General features: G+C 45.3%; 1 long non-coding RNA gene across 1 annotated transcript in view; it reads right to left on the reverse strand.

The window, feature by feature from the left end:
* Positions 1 to 1771: 1771 nt before the first annotated feature.
* Positions 1772 to 20774, reverse strand: part of LOC116990476 — a 55935-nt gene continuing 36932 nt past the window's right edge. The window contains exons 2-3 of the long non-coding RNA XR_004416556.1: positions 2427 to 2558; positions 1772 to 2084 (exon numbers count right to left, since the gene is read on the reverse strand). This is a non-coding gene — a long non-coding RNA (uncharacterized LOC116990476). The remainder of the gene's footprint in view (positions 2085 to 2426; positions 2559 to 20774) is intronic.

Raw genomic sequence — 20774 nt, forward strand, 5'->3', positions numbered from 1 at the left:
ATCCGCGGTTTATATCATGTCCGTTGGTTCTTGCAGCAGCTTTTCTCCTTTTGTCCCCTAATCTTAAAAAGGGGACAGAACACAAATACAACCCACTGTCTTTGTGGGTTGTTGGCTCCGATTTCCTCCACCCGTTTGGGGTGAAGTTTGGCACTCGCTCACGTTATGGGAGATAGTGGTGCCGACGTCCGTTGCTGGCTGCCTGCTGCTGTTCAGCAGCAGCTCGGCAGCCTTTCTGCAATCAAGAAAAAAGGTAAGGAAAATTTCTCTTACCTGTTGTTGCTGGTTCTCAACCTGCCGTTCGGGAGGAACGCCCTTCCTCCCGCTGTGATTTCCGCAGCCCCACAGACCCCTGTAGCGTCGGTCCTTGGGGCTGTTGTCCGAGTTTGTCGGACTGACGGCTCCGGAGTACTCCCTTGTCGGTGTTTTCTTCCCGGAGCTAAAGTCGCACGAACTCCCGCTAAGGGAGACTGTCGTGCCACCGGCCGTTGCTGGCTTCCTGCTGCTTGCAGACTCCTCCCCCGCCAGCTTTCAACAGCCTTCCTGTAGAAAAAGGTAAGTAAAGAAAACGACGTTCCCTTACCTACTGTTGCAGGTTCAAAAATCCTGCCATTTGGGAGGAACGTCCTTCCTCCCGACAATGACGAGTTGCAATGCGTGTAGCGCAATAGCACGCATGCGCCCTGGCGAGCTTCTTCACGTAGTCACTCACGTGACTCCGAAGTAAAATAATTATTTCAAACTATTTTAATTACAGAAAAAAACTAATAGGAAAGCACTGTTTTCATCTGTAGGTATTTTATACCTAGGTAAGTTGAACCCCAATCAAAATAACAGTCTGAGGAATTTGTAATGAGGAATTTGTAATGAAAATTAATTATTGTAGGGGTAAAATAGGATGGTTACATTTGTGCTAGTGAAGGTTCAAGGAACAGCATCCTCATATTAAAACAACTAACTCCAGCTGCTGTAAAAAAGTGTGCACTGTACAATTTGGTTCTGTGGCATTCATTGTTGGGTACTATGAGTGCGACATAGCTCAAGGTTAACGCACAATAAGTACGTGCACATTTTTAGTGCAACTTGAGCTGTCTGCCACATATGGAATGCCAGTTGTCTTGCTATAAAGCAGACACCAGAAGTGTGCTGAGCAGGCAAATTGATTCAAAACCAATGCGGCCAAATTGGATGTTGGTGATCCAGCTGGCACTGTGATAATCATATAGAGAGAAGCCAAGGAACTCAAACCTCAGCTATTTAAACCACATCACAATTATGGACAGATATATTGGTGATTAGTTGGAAGGAGAATGGGTCTGGGAGTTAGGTGGTAATCAAAATTTGAACAATATTGCCATTCAGAAGATCTGGAAACATGATGTAGTGGGAGGTTTTAGCCTTTGCCTGGTGCTGCCAGACATGAGGTTTTAACAGACAACGGAAACCTCACTTTTATAGCCACATTTATCCATTACTTCTGAAGAACTAGGTGACATTGTGAAAGGAGTACATTAAACCCAGAAGAAGTTAATAAATAGAAACTAGGTCTAACCCATCTGCAAAGTAGTAATATCATAACTGACTCTAGGCCTTGTCCATATTCATGTTCATAAGTTCATGTGATAAGAATAGAATTAAGCCATTTAGCTCATCAAATCTACTCTGCCATTCAATCATGGCTGATCTATCTCCCCCTCCTAACCCCATTCTCCTGCCTTCTCCCCAAAACCCCTGACATGCGTACTAATCAAGAATCTATCTATCTCTGCTTTAAAAATGTCCATTAATTTGGCCTCCACAGCCTTCCATGGCAATGGATTCCACAGATTCACCACCCTTGTACTTTATCCCCATAATCACTGTTGATCTTGGTATTTAAAATCTATTGATTTCAGGCTGGAACAACTCCTGGCATTACAGCTACTGGGATACAGAATGTCAGAGATACGATGCCTTCTGAGCAAAGAAGATTCCTTTCACCTCCGTCCAAATGGCCAATTTTAAGATTGAGTAATAGAGTGTCAGCATCATTGCTTTCTTGTTCCGCACAAAGCATCTCAGTCTGGCAAGGGTGAGGTTCTCAGCTGTGTAAAAGGAGGAAGATATAGGAACAATTTTACAAAGAGTAGTGAAATGGGGACGGAATAGGAATTACATGGTAATTTTATGAGCAACTTGATAATCAGAAGGATTTATGGATGAATGGAAGTGAGATGAAAGAATGAAAGGGTGATAGCGGAGGAAGGTAAGATAGAGGCTTTGGGATAGGCTCAGGGATATGCAGGGAACGGAGGGTTCTGGATCATGTACAGGCAGAGACTATTTGTCTAACCTATCACCATGCTCAGCATGGCCAAAAGCCTCTTCCTGTGCTCTACTGTTCTGTTCTATGTTCTAAGAAGAATTGGAGATAAGCATTTCATCACCTTTAGTGTGTTCTCTGTACCATTGCTACCCATAATTCACTTTGGACACTCCAAGGATTGTTGTGACTGCTTGAGCCCTACATGTCTCTCGCTAGCCTGCTGCTACTGGCAATAACTATGCATGATCTTCTCCTGCAAGAGAGAAAGAGGATTGTTGGTAAAGATCATGTTGCATGTTTCAGTGATGTGACTGCCTTGGTTGAATAGCTGCCCATGTGCTCAAGCTGTGATATGAGAGTCTGAGACCTGGTGCAGCATTATGTGGATGTTTGATGGACAATCAGATCCCAGCTTGAGGTTGCCGGTAGATGTGTACATTATGTGCAAGGCATGAACAGCTGGGGTGAAACTAATGGTGGGAAATTCCATAATGTAATCTCTAACCTTGCCAAAATATGCTTGCAGTAAACTGCTTGAAGTAACTCCCGAACAAGGTGGCGCCTGCCTGCGGCGACTTTTGCGGAGCACCGGAACATAAAAGGCTCAATTACCACTTCGAACAACTCACCTGGGTCAGGTAAATGGCAGAAATCGGTGCCGTTTTGGACAAGCTGCTTGAGCACCTCAAGGCTCTCGAAATTTCGCGATCTCCCGCAGCTGCGGGAACCCCGGACTTTAATATTTCCCACCGTGGCTGGAAATCACCCGACCCGACGGAGGAACGCAGACACTGTACCTGGAAACCCGAGGATGACCTCCAGAGCCGAGGGGCTGGATCCTCCAGGAACAACGGAGCTGGAGCTGCTGCTGCCGACTTTGAGGGAACCCCCGTTCATCACGGAGCTGGAGCTGCCGCCAGCGCAGGTCCACAGAAACAGCAGGTACAGTAAGTACAGTACCTGGAAACAAAGGGGAAGTCTCCATTGTGTCCGGAAACGTGGCCGGTGGGCAGGAGTTCAGGTCAGACTGAAGTGCAGGGGACTTCGGCCCCCTCTCCCTACTATCCTACTGGCAAATGTACAGTCCCTTGAAAAGAAAGTGGAGGACTTAATGGCAAGGCTGCTTTATCAAAGGGAGCTGAGGGAATGCTCTACATTCTGTTTCACAGAGACATGGCTCACCCCCAGCTCCCCAGACTCAGCGGTCCAGCCTGAAAGGTTCTCCATCCACCGTATGGACCGTACACTGGCATCTGGGAAAAGGAGAGGAGGGGGCGTCTGCCTCATGGTGTACTCTGCGTCGTGCTCAGACGTGGCAGTCCTGTCCAACTCCTGCTCTCCACACCTCGAACATCTGGCGGTGAAGTGCCGTCCCTTCTACCTTCCGAGGGAATTCACCTCCATCATCCTGACCGTTGTCTACATCCCACCCCAGGCAGACGTCCGTCTGGCACTGGAGGAGCTGCACGCCGTGGTCAACAAACACCAGACGTCTTACCCCGAGGCATTTACCACCATTGCTGGGGACTTCAATAAGGCAAACCTAAATAAATCACTCCCTAACTTCAACCAACATGTCTCCTGCTGCACCAGAGGACCAAACAGCCTCGACCACTGCTAGACCTCCATCAAGAATGCCTATCGTTCTATCCCTCGCCCTCACTTAGGTAAATCCGACCATACCGCGGTGCTGCTTCTTCCTGCCTACAGACAGCAATTAAAGAGCGCACCCCCAGAAGTGAGGACAGCACAGAGCTGGTCGTGGGGGGGGGGGGGGGGGGGACTTGAACGAATACGCCACAGTCGTTACAGACTTCATTAAATAATGTGTGGAGGACTGCATCCCCACCAAAACCTTCCGAGTGTTTCCCAATCAGAAACCTTGGATGAACTTTGAGATCCACACTCTTCTGATGACCAGACACCGGGCATTCATGTCTGATGATGCAGTGGTCTACAAGAAGTCCAGATACGACCTTGGTATGGCCATCAAAAAGGTATAAAGGGACTTCTGCTCCAAACTGGAGGATGAGACAGATGTTCGGCAGCTGTGGCGGGACCTGAATGCAATCACCTCCTACAAGGCAAAACCAGGAGGCAGCTCGAATGTCGGCAAAACATCACTCCCTGCTGAGCTCAATGCGTTTTACGCACGCTTAGATAGGGAGAACACCGAGCCCCCATTTGCTGTGATGGTATTTCAGTCTCAGTCACAGAGGCCGACGTCAGGAAATCTTTCAGAGGGGTGAACCCTCGAAAAGAGCCTGGGCCTGATGGTATACCTGGTCGTGTTCTAAAAACCTGTGCGGACCAACTGGTTGGAGTTTTTACGGACATTTTCAACCCCTCACTTCTGAGGTCCGAGGTTCCCACCTGCTTCAAAAGGGCATCAATTATACCAGTGCCCAAGAAGAGTAAGGTGATGTGCCTCTATGACTATCGACCAGTGGCACTAATGCCTGTGGTGATGAAGTGCTTCGAGAGGTTGATCATGGCGCAAATCAACTTCTACCTCGACAAAAACCTGGACCCACTGCAGTTCGCTTACCGCCACAACAGATCAACGGTGGATGCGATCTCGCTGGCCCTCCACTCCGCACTGGACCACTTGGACAACAAAAACTCATATGTCAGGCTGTTATTCATTGATTACAATCATCCCCTGCAAGCTGGTAACCAAACTCGCAGAACTGGGTCTCTGCGCATCCCTCTGCACTTGGATCCTCGACTTCCACATTCACAGACCACAGTCTGTTCGTATTGGTGGAAATGTGTCAGACTCGATAACAATCAGCACGGGAGCACCTCAAGGTTGCGTGCTCAGCCCCCTGCTGTACTCATTCTATACTCATGACTGCGTAGATGGTCATAGTGCGAACTCCATCATCAGGTTCGCTGACGACACCACTGTTGTGGGACATATCACTAATGGGGATGAGTCAGAGTATCGAAGAGAGATCGAGCAACTGTCCATATGGTGCCAGCACAATAACCTGGCCCTCAACACCAGCAAAACCATGGAACTGATTGTGAACTTTGGAAGGAGTAGGATGGGGACCCACAGTCCCGTTTTTATCAACGGGTCAATGGTTGAAAGGGTCAAGAGCTTCAAATTCCTGGGCGTGCACATCTCTGAAGATCTTTCCTGGTCCGATAACACTGATGCAATTATTAAAAAAGCACATCAGCTCCTCTAGTTCCTGAGAAGATTACGGAGAGTCGGTTTGTCAAGGAGGACTCTCTCTAACCTCTACATGTGCACCAGAGAGAGCAAACTGACCGTTGCATCGTGGCTTGGTTCGGCAACTTGAGCGCCCTGGAGAGAAAAAGACTACAAAAAGTAGTAAACACTGCCCAGTCCATCATCGGTTCTGACCTCCCTTCCATCGAGGGGATCTATCGCAGTCGCTGCCTCAAAAAGGATGGCAGTATCATCAAGGACCCACACCATCTTGGCCACACACTCATCTCCCTGCTACCTTCAGGTAGAAGGTACGGGAGCCTGAAGACTGCAACGACCAGGTTCAGGAATAGCTACTTCCCCACAGCCATCAGGCTATTAAACTTGGCTCGGACAAAACTCAGAATATTAATAGCCCATTATCTGTTATTTGCACTTTATCAGTTTATTTATTCATGTATTTACGCATATAATGGTATATGGACACACTGATCTGTTTGTAGTCAATGCCTACTATGTTCTGTTGTGCTGAAGCAAAGCAAGAATTTCATTGTCCTATCAGGGACACATGACAATAAACTCTCTTGACTTGACTTGACTTGACTTGACTACATCAATGTCTTTGGGGCTTAGCTTCTTGTTTTGACCTCGATTCCTAGTTTGATCCATTGGTTTTTAAATAACTGCATGAGAAATACTCTTGGTGAGTGGAGAGAATGTCTCTCCTTTCCTAAACCTCCATGATCACTAGGAAATTGAGTGCTCATTCTCGTCCGTATTATTCCATCCTATTCAACCAGCTAACTTTTGAATTAACCCTGCAACTGAACATTGCCATGAACAATCTTGCCTTTAAGAGGTGCACCCATGGTGTTGATCAGTACACACTGGTATCATTGTATGATAACTAATTATGAGATTGGACCCCATGTAACGACATCAAACTAACAAACACCACACTGTACTGCAGGTGGCTGAACTCAGGATAACACAGCATCGCAACATGCATTTTGGATATAAATACACAGAATTCTATAAACGCTCACTGGACAGACAGCATCTGTGGAAATATAAACTTCCAAAGGGTCTTTGACCTGGAATGTTAACATTTTCTCTTTATGCGGAGGCTGCCCAATCTGATGATCCAGATTTATCTGTTTTTCTTTCTAATTTCCCGCTTTTCCGTTTTTTTTTAATTTTGAGTATGCTCTATGTTGAATCAACTGGCAAAGCTTAATCAGGTATCTTCTTTTTTAACCGTATTTTCTAGGATGTTCAACTTTAGCCCCTTAAATATTTAATTCTCTTACACCTACTCTATAAAAGCAATTACTTGCTTTCTTTGTACTTTTGTTTGTAGCAAAACTGCATGCGAGGCAAAGTTGATGCTACATCAGAATCAATTACAGATCTAAAAGCTTTCATTGCTTCTAATTTTATTGAATACTGTTTTTATCCTCATTTTCAGGAAGGAGGAACATTTTATCTGTCTGTCACTGAAATGTGAAACAGATTGTTCAAATGAAAGCACACTACTGAGTCAGGAGGCAAAAGATATATGATTCTCCCACAGTCAATCACCTCATGGCACATTCATTTTTTGGCTTAATCCTTCCTGTTTCAGTCTGAATTTCCATCATGTGAACTGGATGGACAAGGATTTCCACAACTTCACTCCAATTACACATTGCAAGAAAGAGGAATGCTGTTGGGCACTGTGTCAAAGGAAAATACTTTGATTGAAAAGTTCAAAGATCGAGAAAGGTAACCAAAGGTCAAGAATAAAATAAAGAATTCAGGCAGTGTTAAATAACAGGTGAAGATAATGCTTGATTTTAGTAGAAATGACTGAAGACTGAGAGGCTTAAACAACTTCCTCACAATTAATTTGAAGGTTGACTCTGTCAGTTGAATCTCATTTCACAACCTACAATTTGAGTTAGTTTCCCCAAAGCTGTGAGATTGTGGAAATTGAAATGTTTCACTAAAATGAATAAATGTCATTTGATTTTGGAATGTTCAGTTTTTCCATTAAACTTTAGTACTAGGTCAAAGGTCAAGCTAACGATGGGATAGGATAATGCTTCCAATGGATTCTTTTTTTAAACACATCCACACTACCATACCTTGTCTGCAGATACATGTTGTGCATTGTAGTATCAACAATATTGAAGCTCTCTATTCCTTGAGATAGCATCATTCAGAATTTTACATGAAATATTCTTTAATAGCAATCTTCAAATGCTCAGGGATAGATCTAGTTTCTTCTGAATAATGAGGATTCAAGATTAACCATTTTTGTTGGCTGAGGTTTAAACATAGGAAAACCAAGGGAGCTCACTGAAGGAAAATCAAGCAGGTTCTTGGAAATTTCTATTGCCAGTATCAGATAGTGAAGTTGGAGAGAGGGACAAGGTCGACTTAACTTTCATTACAATAGAAACATTTTAACTGGTTCATCCAAAGTGCTGCCGTTATTTTGGAGCCTTTTTGGGATATCAAATTAATGAAGGATGTCTCCAGCACAAAAGAGACATTAGAGTGCATTTTTTTGCTGGAAAACATGTGTGGGGAATATGATGCACAATTAAACCTCACCAGTCTGACGGTGGAGAGCTGACACAAAACTTGTACCGAGCAAAAACTTTTCTGCAACTGCATTGCTGTTGGGCTTAGCTGCCTTCTATGTTACTACAAATTTATGAGCAGTAACATCAGTACAAGCTAGTCACTGCTAATTAAAACCTCTCCATAACCTTTAACCAAAGTCATCCTCGAGGACAAGGAAGCATACCGGAAACCATGACTGATCAATCGGTTAGAGCAGCCACTCTTATTTTCAGAGTATGTGTAGGAAGGAACTGCATTTGCTGGCTTAAACCAAAGATAGACACAAAATGCTGGAGTAACTCAGTGGGACAGGCAGCTACTCTGAAGAGAAGGAATTGGTGACGTTTGGGTCGAGCTCCTTCTTCAGACTAGTCAGGTGAACGGAAAACGAGAGATACAGACAGTGATGTAGAGAGATGTAGAACAAATGAATGAAAGATATGCAAAAAACTAACGATGATAAAGGAAACAGGCCATTGTTAGCTGTTTGCTAAGTGAGAATGAGAAACTGGTGCGAGTTGGGTGGGGGAGGGATGGCGAGAGAGGGAATGCAGGGGTTACTTCAAGTTAAATAAATCATTATTAATTCCACTGGGCTGTAAGCTGCCCAAACAAAATATAAGATGCTGTTCCTGCAATTTGTGTTTGGCCTCACTCTGACGATCGAGGAGGTCTAGGACAAAAAGGTCAGTGTCGGAATTGGAAGGGGATTTAAAGTGTTTGGCAACCGGGAGATCAGGTAGGTCCAGGCAGATCGAGAGAAGGTGTTCAGCGAAACGATCGCCCAGTCTACGTTTGGTCTCTCCGATGTATAAGTCCACATCTTGAACAACGGATACAGTAGATGAGGTTGGAGGAGGTGCAAGTGAACCTCTGCCTAACCTGAAAGGACTGTTGAGGTCCATGGACAGTCGAGGGAGGAGGTATAGCGACAGGTATTGCATCTCCTGCAGTTGCAGGGGTAGGTATCTGAGGAGGGGGTGGTTTGGGTGGGAAGGGATGAGTTGACCAGAAGTTGCAGAACAGTCTCTGTGGAAGCGGAAAGAGGTGGATCTTTCGTTCATTTGTTCTATATCTCTCTACATCACTGTCTATATCTATCGTTTCCCTTTCCACTGACTAGTGCGAAGAAGAGTCTCAACCCGAAACTCACCCATTCTTCTCTCCAGAGATGTTGCCTGTCCAACTGAGGTACTCCAGCATTTTGTGTCTATCTCTTATTTTCTGATGTTGTTCTGGTTCCATTAATTGGTAAGTGGGAAATAAACATAGATACCTTCTTATAAAAGGTGCCAGGAAACCGTTTGTTAGATGGTAGCAAATGAGATCAATGAAAAAAAAAATTAAGCCATAAATCTGTGAGAATTTTATGGACCATGCATGCATGGTCAAAATTAAGTTTAAGTTTAGGTTTATTATTGTCACATGTACTGAGGTATAGGGAAAATCTTTGTTTATCATTGTGTTCATGCAGATTAGATGTACCAATCAGTTCATATCAAATACAAATATAAAGGGGAAATTTTAAGTGCAGAATATAGTTCTCAGCATTGCAATGCATTGAGTGCATCAGTTCAGTAGACAAATTCCATTGTCCTCAATGGGGTAGAAGTGGATAGAAAAGTAGCTTAACTTTTGATAGAACCATTCCAAAGACTGACAATGGAGGGGAAAAAGGTCATAGATTCATAGTCATAGAGTGATACAGAGTAGAAACAGGCCATCGGCCCAACTTGCCCATACCGATCAACATGTCCCAGCTACACTAGTCCCACCTGCCTGTGTTTGGTCCATACCCCTCCAAACCTGTCCCATCCATGTACCTGTCTAACTATTCTTAAATGTTGGGATAATCCTAGCCTCAACTACCCCTTCAGGCAGCTTGTTCCATACACCCACCACTCTTGATGCAAAAAAGTTACCCCTCAGATTCCTATTAAAACTTTTCCCCTTCACTTTGAACCTGTGCTCTGGTCCTCAATTCACCTACTCTGGAAAAGAAATTCTGCACATCTACCCAATCTATTCCTCTCATGATTTTAGACAGGTTTCTCATGATTGTATAAGGTGTTCCTGGGTCTGGTGGTGCACGCTTTCCTGCTTCTCTACTTTTTGCGGATGGGAGCAGGAATAACCAAGGAGGGAAAAGCCTTTAATTATTCTGGCTGCTTTTCCGAGGTAGTGTGGAATCAATGGTGGGACGTCTTTCTGCGTGATGGACTCGGCAACATCCACAACTTGCAGGAAGATTGCTCCCGATGTTGGGGAAGTCCAGGACAAGGGGTCACAGCTTAAGGATAAGGGGGAAATCCTTTAAAACCGAGATGTGAAGAACTTTTTTCACACAGAGAGGGGTGAATCTCTGGAACTCTCTGCCACAGAGGGTAGTCGAGGCCAGTTCATTGGGTATATTTAAGAGGGAGTTAGATGTGGCCCTTGTGGCTAAGGGGATCAGAGGGTATGGAGAGAAGGCAGGTACGGGATACTGAGTTGGATGATCAGCCATGATCATATTGAATGGCGGTGCAGGCTCGAAGGGCCGAATGGCCTACTCCTGCACCTAATTTCTATGTTTCTATGTTTCTATGTTTCTGCAGTTTCTTGCAGTCTTGGGCAGAGCTATGCCCAAACCAAGCTGTGATGCAACCATATCTCTCCATTCCCTGCATATCAACGTGCCTAAATATAAGCCTCTTAAAGGCTGTTGATAACCGCCAAGCAACCAGCTAACCAGGATCAGCAGTGACAATGCAGCTTAGGTGTGATGGCGCACCCCATTAATGGTGCAGCCATCACAGAGGCTTTTAAAGATACAATGTTATTTTATCCTTTCTATTCTGAAGAACGTGAAAAAATAGCAGGAACAAGTTGGCTCAAGTGTGATCTGCCATTCAATATGATCATGGCTGATCTTATTTTGGCTGTAATTCCACGTTCCTGACTAACCCTTTTTCTCGTCTTTTATCAATATGACTATCTACTTTAGCTTTAAATGTTAGCAATCTCCATAACTCTCTGGGATGGGAATTCTAAAAATACCCAAACTTCTGATAAGAGAAATTCCTCCCCTCTATGTCCAAAATTAGTATCTGCTTATTCTGAAATTATGCCCAAACTTCAGGACGGTCCCATCAGAATGAACATCCTTTTACCATTTGTCCTGCTGATTGCCAGTAGAATACTTTATTTCTATCAGATTCTGAAGACAGAGTGTCCTACACTTCCAACCGGCGATGAGTATAAGCCAAAGCCTGCTCATGGACTCAGTATAGGGAGCATTCTCTGACCATATATATCCCTCTTTAAATAAAAACAAGGGACTGTACTCCAAGAAGAATCTAGATAGCTTCAACAGATGTTGGTTGGGAATGGGGAGTTGTCTTCAATGTTTTTCAAGGTGTTGCTTTGGAGGAGTATGTTTTGACATCCCCACTTGCCCCAACGTCATTATACAATTTCTTGTTGATCTCAGGGGCTTGTATTTTGGTTCCAAGATTGCCTTGGCCACCATAGAACATAGAATTTAAAACAGTACCGCACAAGAACAGGCTCTTTGGTCCACAATGTCTGTACAAACATGATGCCAATGCCATCTCTTATATCCCTGCACATAATCCATATCCCTCCTTTCCCTGCATATTCATATGCCTATCCTAAAGTCCCTTAAATACTGCAATTGTATTTGCCCTGATCATCATCCCTGGCAGTGTAATCCAGACTTGCCCCGCACATCTCCTTCAAACTTTGCTCCTCTAACCTTAAAGCTATGCCCTCTAGTATTTGAATTTTCCACCCTGTGTAAAAGGTTCTGAATGTCTACCCAGTCTATGTCTCTCATCATTTTATATGATCAAGATTACCTCTCGGAGCACAAGTGAGCTAAGCACATGTGTGCCACGTTGAAGCATTTCAAATGCAAGGGCAGCTGATGAGCAAAGCCTGGACTGTTACCCTGTGGTCGTGGCTGGGCAGTGTCAGACTGGTCGTCCTCCGCAGTTACTGATTTTGGTGGTGCCATCAATATGTAGTCTTCTTGCGTGACAGGGATGCCTGCAGTCCTTGAAAATCCCTGGGCTCACTCTGTCTGCTGCTACATATCAAAGGTGATGGATAAAATGTGGGACATTACTAATGACTGCTGTCCAAATCGTGTGGAAATTCAGCACGACAGTGACTTTAATTACCACAGTCAAGGTTCTCTATTTGTAGGTTCGGAGGCTGCTAGCAGAGGGATGGCATAGTGGCACAGCTAGTGGTGCTGCTGTCTCACAGCTCCTGCGACCAGGATTCAATCTTGACCACTGGTGCTAGTTGTGCAGACTTTGCATGCTACCACGTGGGTTTCCTTCGAGAGCTCCCTTTCCTCCCACATCACAAAGAAGTGTAAGTTGGTAGGTTTATTGGACACTGTAAATTGTCCCTAGTGTGTAGTTGAATGGTAGAATCTCGGGTGGGTAGAGAGAGGGAGAGTGGAGTTCATGAGAACGTGCAGAGAATGGCATAGGATTAATGAATCATAAGCGTAAATGGGTTCGTAAATGTCAGCCTGGATTTTGTGGACTGAAAGGTCTTGTTCTGTGCTATGTGACACAATGATCCCTTTGAGAAACTCCTTGGAGAAGAGGAGGTATTGCTCTGTAAAATCCTCACAGAGATCAGCTTTCTGCTGAGACCTCACAATCTACTCCTCCTCTACGCCTCTCATACAGCATCTTGACCTCTGCTGAATGCCCCCTCTCTCCTTCAAAGGTTCAAAAAGGTTCAAAGGTATTTTATTGTCATGTGTACCATTAAGGTGCAGTGAAACTCGATTTACCATACAGTCATACAAAAAAAAAGCAACAAGACACACTACTATATAAAAGTTAACATAAACATCCACCACAACAGATTCCCCACATTCCTCACTGTGATGGAAGGCAATAACGTCTAATTTTACTTCGGAGTCACGTGAGTGACTACGTGAAGAGCTCGCTCAGCACGCACGCGCGGCATTGCGTTCAGCAGTGCAACAGCGGCCGCATCGGGAGTCAAGCGTTCCCGCTACAGGGTGAAAGAACGGACCGCCAGGTAAGCTCTGAGGTCGGGTTTTCTTTCACAGGGAGCCTTCTGCATTTCAGGCAGAGAAGAAAGGCTCTTGGACAAACCTGTCCCCCGCTCGACTCCACGGAAGAGCGTTCCATCTGGGGGGGGGCAGCAACAAGGCGGTAGGACCGCTTACCCGGCGCTCTGCTATTCCCCGACACCGTGCCGAGCCCAGCCCGCTAGCGCCTGAGCAGCGGGCTGGAAGTAAAGCCACGGAAGAGGCGTCCGGCTGGTGGCTTCCGACTTGTCGGACGGGGACGTCTCTCCACCCGCGCGGGGAGGGGAGACAGCCGCTTGAGCCGCTTGGAGCGGCTCCTGGAGCAGGAGCTCCAGCGAGACGCGCTTCGTGAGGGGCGCTCTCGCAGGGGGAGTTCAGGCACTCCCTCCACAGTGTCTTATGCACTGTCCATTGCTTCCTCCTTACCTGAGGGTAGCTTTGGTGACCAGGACTGGGCTGGTCAAGAAGAGGGGACGCTGGCTGAAGATGTCGGGAGTAGGCAAGGGGTGCAGGAACAGGAAGAGCTGCTAGGTGTGGTGGACCGCTACGTGGCAACCCCACGTGCAGGAGGCCGTTAAAGGCCAAACTAGCGGCCAGCATTAACCACCTCTCCAACAGGCCCCTACAGGAGAGGTGGTCAATGAGGCCTTAGAAACGTATACAGCTCCAGAGAACTGTGAGTCCCTTAAAGTGCCGGCTGTAAACAGCCAAAAGTGGGGGCATGTTGGGGCAAATATTCGGAACCAGGAGCTAAAACTGCAGCGGATCCTCAGGCTCCTGACGTCAGCCATCACATCGTTTGCTCGTTCCGTGGACAAATACCGAGATGACCACAACCTTCGTAAACAAATCATAAGACCTGCCATAAAATTCTAAATTAGCGGGGTTGTGCATAATCCAGCCACTGAGCCAGACCCACTGCTCTTTGGCAAAAACCTCACAAAGCATATGAAGGATATGGAAGAGGCTTTAAAAAACTTTCGGTCTCATGAGCGCAGGCCCCGGGACGAGCAAACCAAAAACAATAATTCCTAAGCAGCAGCACCCCATCGCTTCCGTCAGTCGACGTCTACCATATGGGACTGATGAAAGCTCGGGGTCCGCATTCTATCCCGGAAGTCTTCTTTAGACCAGGGCCCAAAGCGGACCCCATGGAAAATGCGCCACCCCCCAATGTCACCACCACGTCAGACAACGTCCAAGACTCGTTGGACCGGCAGGAAACAGAAGAATACCCATAACCATGGAGGTAGGTGGGTCTGGTTCCTACCAGCGTATAGAGAATAGGGGCTTAATACTAACAGGGGGGAGATTACACCTGTTTAAAGAAGCACGGGAGTCTATCACGAGGGATCAGTATATACTCAATGGCATTAGTGGATACAAATACAATTCATACTAGAAAAATTGCCACCAGTTCAACATTCACCCCAGAGGGTATTTTCCCCTCTCCGTTAAAGAAACGAGAGGGACAAGCTGAACTGGTGAGACTAATTACAAAGGGTATCATGGGGAAACATGAACCCTTGGAATTCGTATCAAATATATTCACTAAACCCAAAAAAGATGGTGGATGTCGCATCATCATTGACTTAGCTTCACTAAATATGTTTGTTAAGTATATGCATTTCAAAATGGAAACGGTTGTTACTGCCAAACAACTAATTTCCAAAGGATTCTTCATGGCAAGCATTCATCTTAAAGATGTTTACTATTTAGTACCATTCACAAGGATCATCGCAGATACCTGAAATTTACCTGGATGGGGCAGCTATGCAGTTTAAAGCGTTACCCAATGGGTTCACATCAGCCCAAGATTATTCACCAAGATACTAAAACCAGCTCAGGCAATATTCAGAAGACAAAAACATATTGTCATGGCAAATCTTGATGATATCTTAAATAGTAGGCAAGACCATGGAATTGACTATGTTAGCTGTATCAGCTACCAAAGAGTTATTCGAAACCCTGGGATTGTCTTACATCCAGATAAATCTAAGTTGAAGCCATCCACAAACATGGACTACTTGGGCTTCACAATTAATTCAGTCTACGTGACTGTAACATTGCCAAGAGACAAAACAGTTGAATTGGCACAATCATGCAACAATTTAATGGTCAACGAACTACCAACTATTCGACAAGTAACAGAGTAATTGGGAAAATGGTAGCAGCATTTCCGGCTACACAATTCGGACCTTTGCACTGTCAAAACTTACAAAGAGTAAAGGTACAGGCACCAAAACGACATACAGGTCATTATGATCGTGTCATGAAGTTACCCACTGAAGCAATATCAGAACTACAGTGGTGGGCAAAAAAACATTTGGCATAGTTTTCAGCCCTATTATCATCACTAACCCTACGTTAGTTATCTAAACAGATGCCAGTGCTCAAGGCTGGGGAGCAACTAACTCTATATCCAGCACAGGAAGTAGATGGACTAACCCAGAGTCATCATTACCACTTACACTGGGCATTAATTATCTAGAGATGTTGGGTGACTTTTATGGTTTAAATGCATATGCACAAATATGCATCACTTGCATGTACGGTTACATAATACTACGGTGATGGCCTACATTAACCATATGGGCGGCATAAAATCGGTATCATGCGACAAGTTGGTCAACACAATTTGGCAATGGTGTGTCGAAAGACATATTTGGCTATCAGCAACTTACCTGCCAGGTACGCTAAATACAGTGGCAGACACCAGGTCACGTAAATTTAATGACAACATCGAATGGATGTTAAACCCCAAAAAATTTGCAAAAGTTATCAAGCAATATGGTACACCAGATATCGATTTATTTGCATCAAGGCTAAATCACCAGGTACCTATGTATGTCGCTTGGGAACCAGACCCTGAGGCAGCAGCGGTAGATGCGTTTGCGCTGGATTGGGGAAATTCTTCTTCTATGCATACCTCCCTTCTGCCTCATCAGTCGGGGACTACGCACAATACAAATGGACTCTGCTTCAGATATTTTGATAGTACCCGACTGGCCTACGCAGCCATGGTTCCCAATACTCCATGACATGGTTGTTGAAACTCCGATGGTATTCCCCAGTGACCCAGAGTTATTAACACCCAGTGTCGGGCACAAGCCACCCGTGCCATGAAAAAATCAAACTCCTGGGTTGCAGATTCTGCACAAGCCACTTCTGGGACTGGGATTATCAGAACAAACCGTCGACACCATGTCAGCATCCCTCCGAACATCCACTAAAAAACAGCACTTGTCCAGCATCAAGAAATGGGAGAAGTACTGCTTGGATACAGGGACCACCTACTCAACCGCTACAGTTACCAATGTACTGGAATTCCTGGCGAACCTTCACCACGATGAAGGACTCAGCTACAGAGCCATCAACACGGCTAGAAGTGCCATGTCTGTCTATTTAAAACCAGCTCCAGGACAACAGGCCATGGGGTCCCACCCGCTGGTGGTCAAACTAATGAAGGGTATTTACAACTCTAACCCCCTAGACCAAGGTACACCCATACATGGGATGTCAGTGTGGTCCTGACATACCTCAGGGGATGGCCACCAGCCAGATCCCTCAACCTGGAACAATCTATGCTCAAAACACTCATGTTGATGGCACTTGTATCTGCACAGAGGGTCCAGTCACTACACCTATTGCGACTGGACAGCATGCTCACAGCTCCAGACCAGATCTCTGTCGTTATCCAGGGAATGATCAAACAGAGCAGACCAGGAACGCCTAATCCAGTCGTGGAATTCCGGGCTTACCCGCCAGAACCACGGTTATGTGCCATGACCCACCTACTATCCTACATAGACACAACCAAAAATATTCGAGGGAGATGAAAAGCCTTGTGGGTCAGTCATAAAAAACCTTATGGTCGGGGGACGAGCCAAACCATTTCGAGATGGCTCAAGCAGGTGCTAAAAGCTGCTGGGATAAACACTAACATGTACAAATCTCACTCCACCAGGGCAGCATCCACGTCAACGGCTAAAATAATGGACGTGCCTATAGACCACATCCTGGCTACAGCAGGATGGTCGGGGGGAAAGACCTTTCAGAAATTTTATAATAAGCCGTTGGCAAAACCTGCTTTATTTGCAAAAATTTTTTTTACAGACTGCAAATATTTAATTTATGTCCAGGGGAGCAATTTAATTTCTTTGTTGTTATTGTTAAAAAATACCATTGTGTTTTTCTACAAACAGATTCATTGGTTGATTACAATAACACACTTCCTCCCTCAAGGACTTCGGCAGTGAATGAAGTAATAACTGTTACACGGTTTGAAATCAGAGCTTTGAAATCTTCACGTCGTCACTCACGTGACTCCAAAGTAAAATAGTAAGATTAAACGAGAACTTACCAGTTTGAAGTTTGATCTGTATTTTATGAGGAGTTACGATGAGGGATTACGTGCCCTCCGCTCCCACCCTCAATAATATGGGTCAAACTGATAAACTGATGTCTCCTTTTCTTTACTATGTTTACTTCAATGACTGTGTCTATCTGTGATTCCACACCGCTGCTTGGAAGTATGCCGCGCATGCGTGCTGAGCAGGCTCTTCACGTAATCCCTCATCGTAACTCCTCATAAAATACAGATCAAACTTCAAACTGGTAAGTTCTCATTTAATCTTACTATTTTCTTTCACCTTTATTCTCCCGCGGTCGGGGCAGTCGAACCATCTGCAGTCGGGGCAATTGAAGCCCCCACGGCCGGCGATCGAAGCCCCAACGTCGGGGTGGTCGAAGCTCCCGTGATCAGGGCGGTCGAAGCTCCTGCAGCCTGGACCTTCCGAGTCGGTCCCAAACCAAGGGAAGTCGGTCCCGAGCCAACCTCCTTCTCTTGCCCCATCAAAAGTCTGGAGGTTCATTTTGGGCCTGTCCCACTTTGGCGATTTTTCAGGCGACTGCCAGCGACTGTCAAGGGGACAGGGCAAGCAGCGGGAGCGCTGTCTGAGTGAAATTCACACGGTGAAAAGCCAATGTGATACAGACACACACAGGAAAGTTGGCACTGTAATTAAGACTGTGAAAGCACAGTGTACGGGAAGGGTCATGTAAGTCCTTTAAAAGGGGGGGGGTGAGAGGGTGGGAGAGGGGGAAGAAAGGGGAGAAGGAGGGGAGACAACTATTAAGAAGCCAGAGATACACGGCTGTGAAGCTCGGCGGACATTAACATTACCGGTCGGATATCCTTGGTTCTGAAAACTACTGCTTAAGTTTTCTTTCCCAATGAGCCAATGCAATTCACCGGTCATCACCGGCTACAACCTACAAGAACCTACGACAACCTTCGACCTCCTGGCAACCTACTAACGCTGCACCTACGGCACGAGAATTCTCGCTACTCTCCATGAGGCTTCATAATGATGCCGCGATTAGTTCTGAGAATGCGGGAACTCCTCACGACCATGAAGGCGACTACCCGGCAACCACCCGCGAACATGAGGCAACAATGTGGTGACCGCATGGTCTCCTGCAGTCGCCTAAAAAGTCGCCTAAGTGGGACAGGCCCAATAGCCATTTACTAAGCAACGGGTGTGTTCAAAGGTTTGTTTTCAGGTGCTAAACTCTCTCAAAACACTTCCAGTATTATCCAAATAATCGTGCTAATCAAATAGGCATAGTTTGTGCAGCGGCGCGACTCACTACAGCCTGTCTGTCTTTTTTTTTAATTTTTTGTCTAGTTAAATGTAGTTGTTCGTGTTTTTTTTAAATATTGTTTTAACTGTGTACATGTGGGGGGCGGGGGGGGAGGGAGGGGGAAACTTTAAAAAATCTCTTCCCTGCACGGGAGACCCGACCTTTTTCTTGTCGGGTCTCCGTTGTCGTTGGGGCCTAGCACCGTGGAGCGGCCTCCTACCGGAACGACCTGGGGGGCTCCAGTCGCGGAGCCTGCGGCGCTGTGGACTTACCATTGTGGGGCTGGCCAGCCTCGGAGCGTGGGGAGCGGTGGTGGCTCGCTGCTGCGGCCCGACTCCGGAGCTCGGAGGCTCCAGCTGCAGACCCGTGGACTATGACGTCGGGAGCTCGCAGGTCCGGCAGGAGACCGCTTTTCGGAGCTCCCGCCTGTGTCGCAGGGTTGGAATGACCCGGAGCGGGGCCGTACATCGCCCGGCGCGGCTTCAATGGCCGCGGGACATTCCAGCGCCCGCCGGGGGCTCCAACTTTGTGACTTTTGGGCCTGGAGCGGGGCCGTACATCGCCCGGTGGGGCCTTAAATGGCCGTGGAACTTACCATCGCCCGCCTGGGGCTTCGACATCGGGAGAGAAATGGTGCAGGGGAGAGAAAATACTTTGCCTTCCATCACAGTGAGGAGGAGATTCACTGTGATGGATGTTTGTGTAAATTGAATTGTTTGTATGTCTTGTAGGAATTGTCTTTGTTTGTATGGCTGTGGAAACGGAGTTTCGTTTGAGCCTCACTGAGGTTCAAACGACATGGAATAAAATATTGTATTATTGTATTGTATTGTATTTTCAAGTTGTACTAAAAATGCTTGTGCATGATTCATGCAAGATATGGCTTTTCCCATATTTTCAGTTTTTTTTAAACTTATCTTCAAACATACAAACACATAATTCTCTATAATACCAGTTTTAAGTTCATTTTCCACTCATTTACATTTAAAACCAACTTTGTGAAGTTTGATGCAAGTTTTGCTTAACCTTATCCAGATACTTCAAATATTCTAAATGCTAACTTGAAATTCTCCCAGAATTAATTTCACTCTGATTTCTGAACTTGATCGTCTCCAACCTTTCCTCAGTCTTGACACTCTGTTCTGTGCCCTGTATAATTGAAGTACATTCTTTGTAATGTAGTAACATAACAAAACATTGGCACTTGGACTTTCAGTGGTTTTCCAAATGAGTTGCACAAACAGAGAGCCTGTAAAGGAACTTCTTAGTTATTCCTCCACTACTTTTAATAAATGAAAATATTTTGGACTCTTAACATGCATGTTTTATACTTTTAGTTCCATCCATATATAACATAGTCCTAATATTGAATATCAACTGTAAAACCTTTTTAAACAACCTCCCTTGCTTTTATATCTTGTGATTTTGTTTGAAGCTGCAGTAAAGGTGCTGCACTCTCTCAAAATAACCCGCAGACATAAAATATTTGGAATTTCAAAAAGCCTGTGAAAAAAGTGCTACACAAACGATTCAGGACAAAGTAAATGCTTATGGGGTTGGAGGTAACATAATAGCATTAGCAGTGATTTGGTTGAAGGACAGAAAACAGAGATGAAGGATTTTATGAAATTATCAGAATTAAAAATAAGATATCATGTGCGTTAGCACTGGGCCTTTGCAATGTACAATCTTATATTGTTCATCAAAGACTTTAATGAACAATATAAAAATGGGTATAAAAATCACGTTGTGATGACATAAAGAGTCTGTGATGGGTCGGAAAAAAGTCAGAGAGCAGTTCATTTTTAAATGATGAAAAAATGTACAAATGTTGGCATATTTATGGATCTTGGTATTCTGTCTCATCAAAGTGCAGAAGCAACATATGTGTGCAGCAGGCAATTAGAAAACTAATTGTAACGCAGGCATTTATTGCAAGAGGCGTACAG

Source organism: Amblyraja radiata, chromosome 2 (assembly GCF_010909765.2).
Source record: "Amblyraja radiata isolate CabotCenter1 chromosome 2, sAmbRad1.1.pri, whole genome shotgun sequence".
NCBI lineage: Eukaryota > Metazoa > Chordata > Chondrichthyes > Rajiformes > Rajidae > Amblyraja > Amblyraja radiata.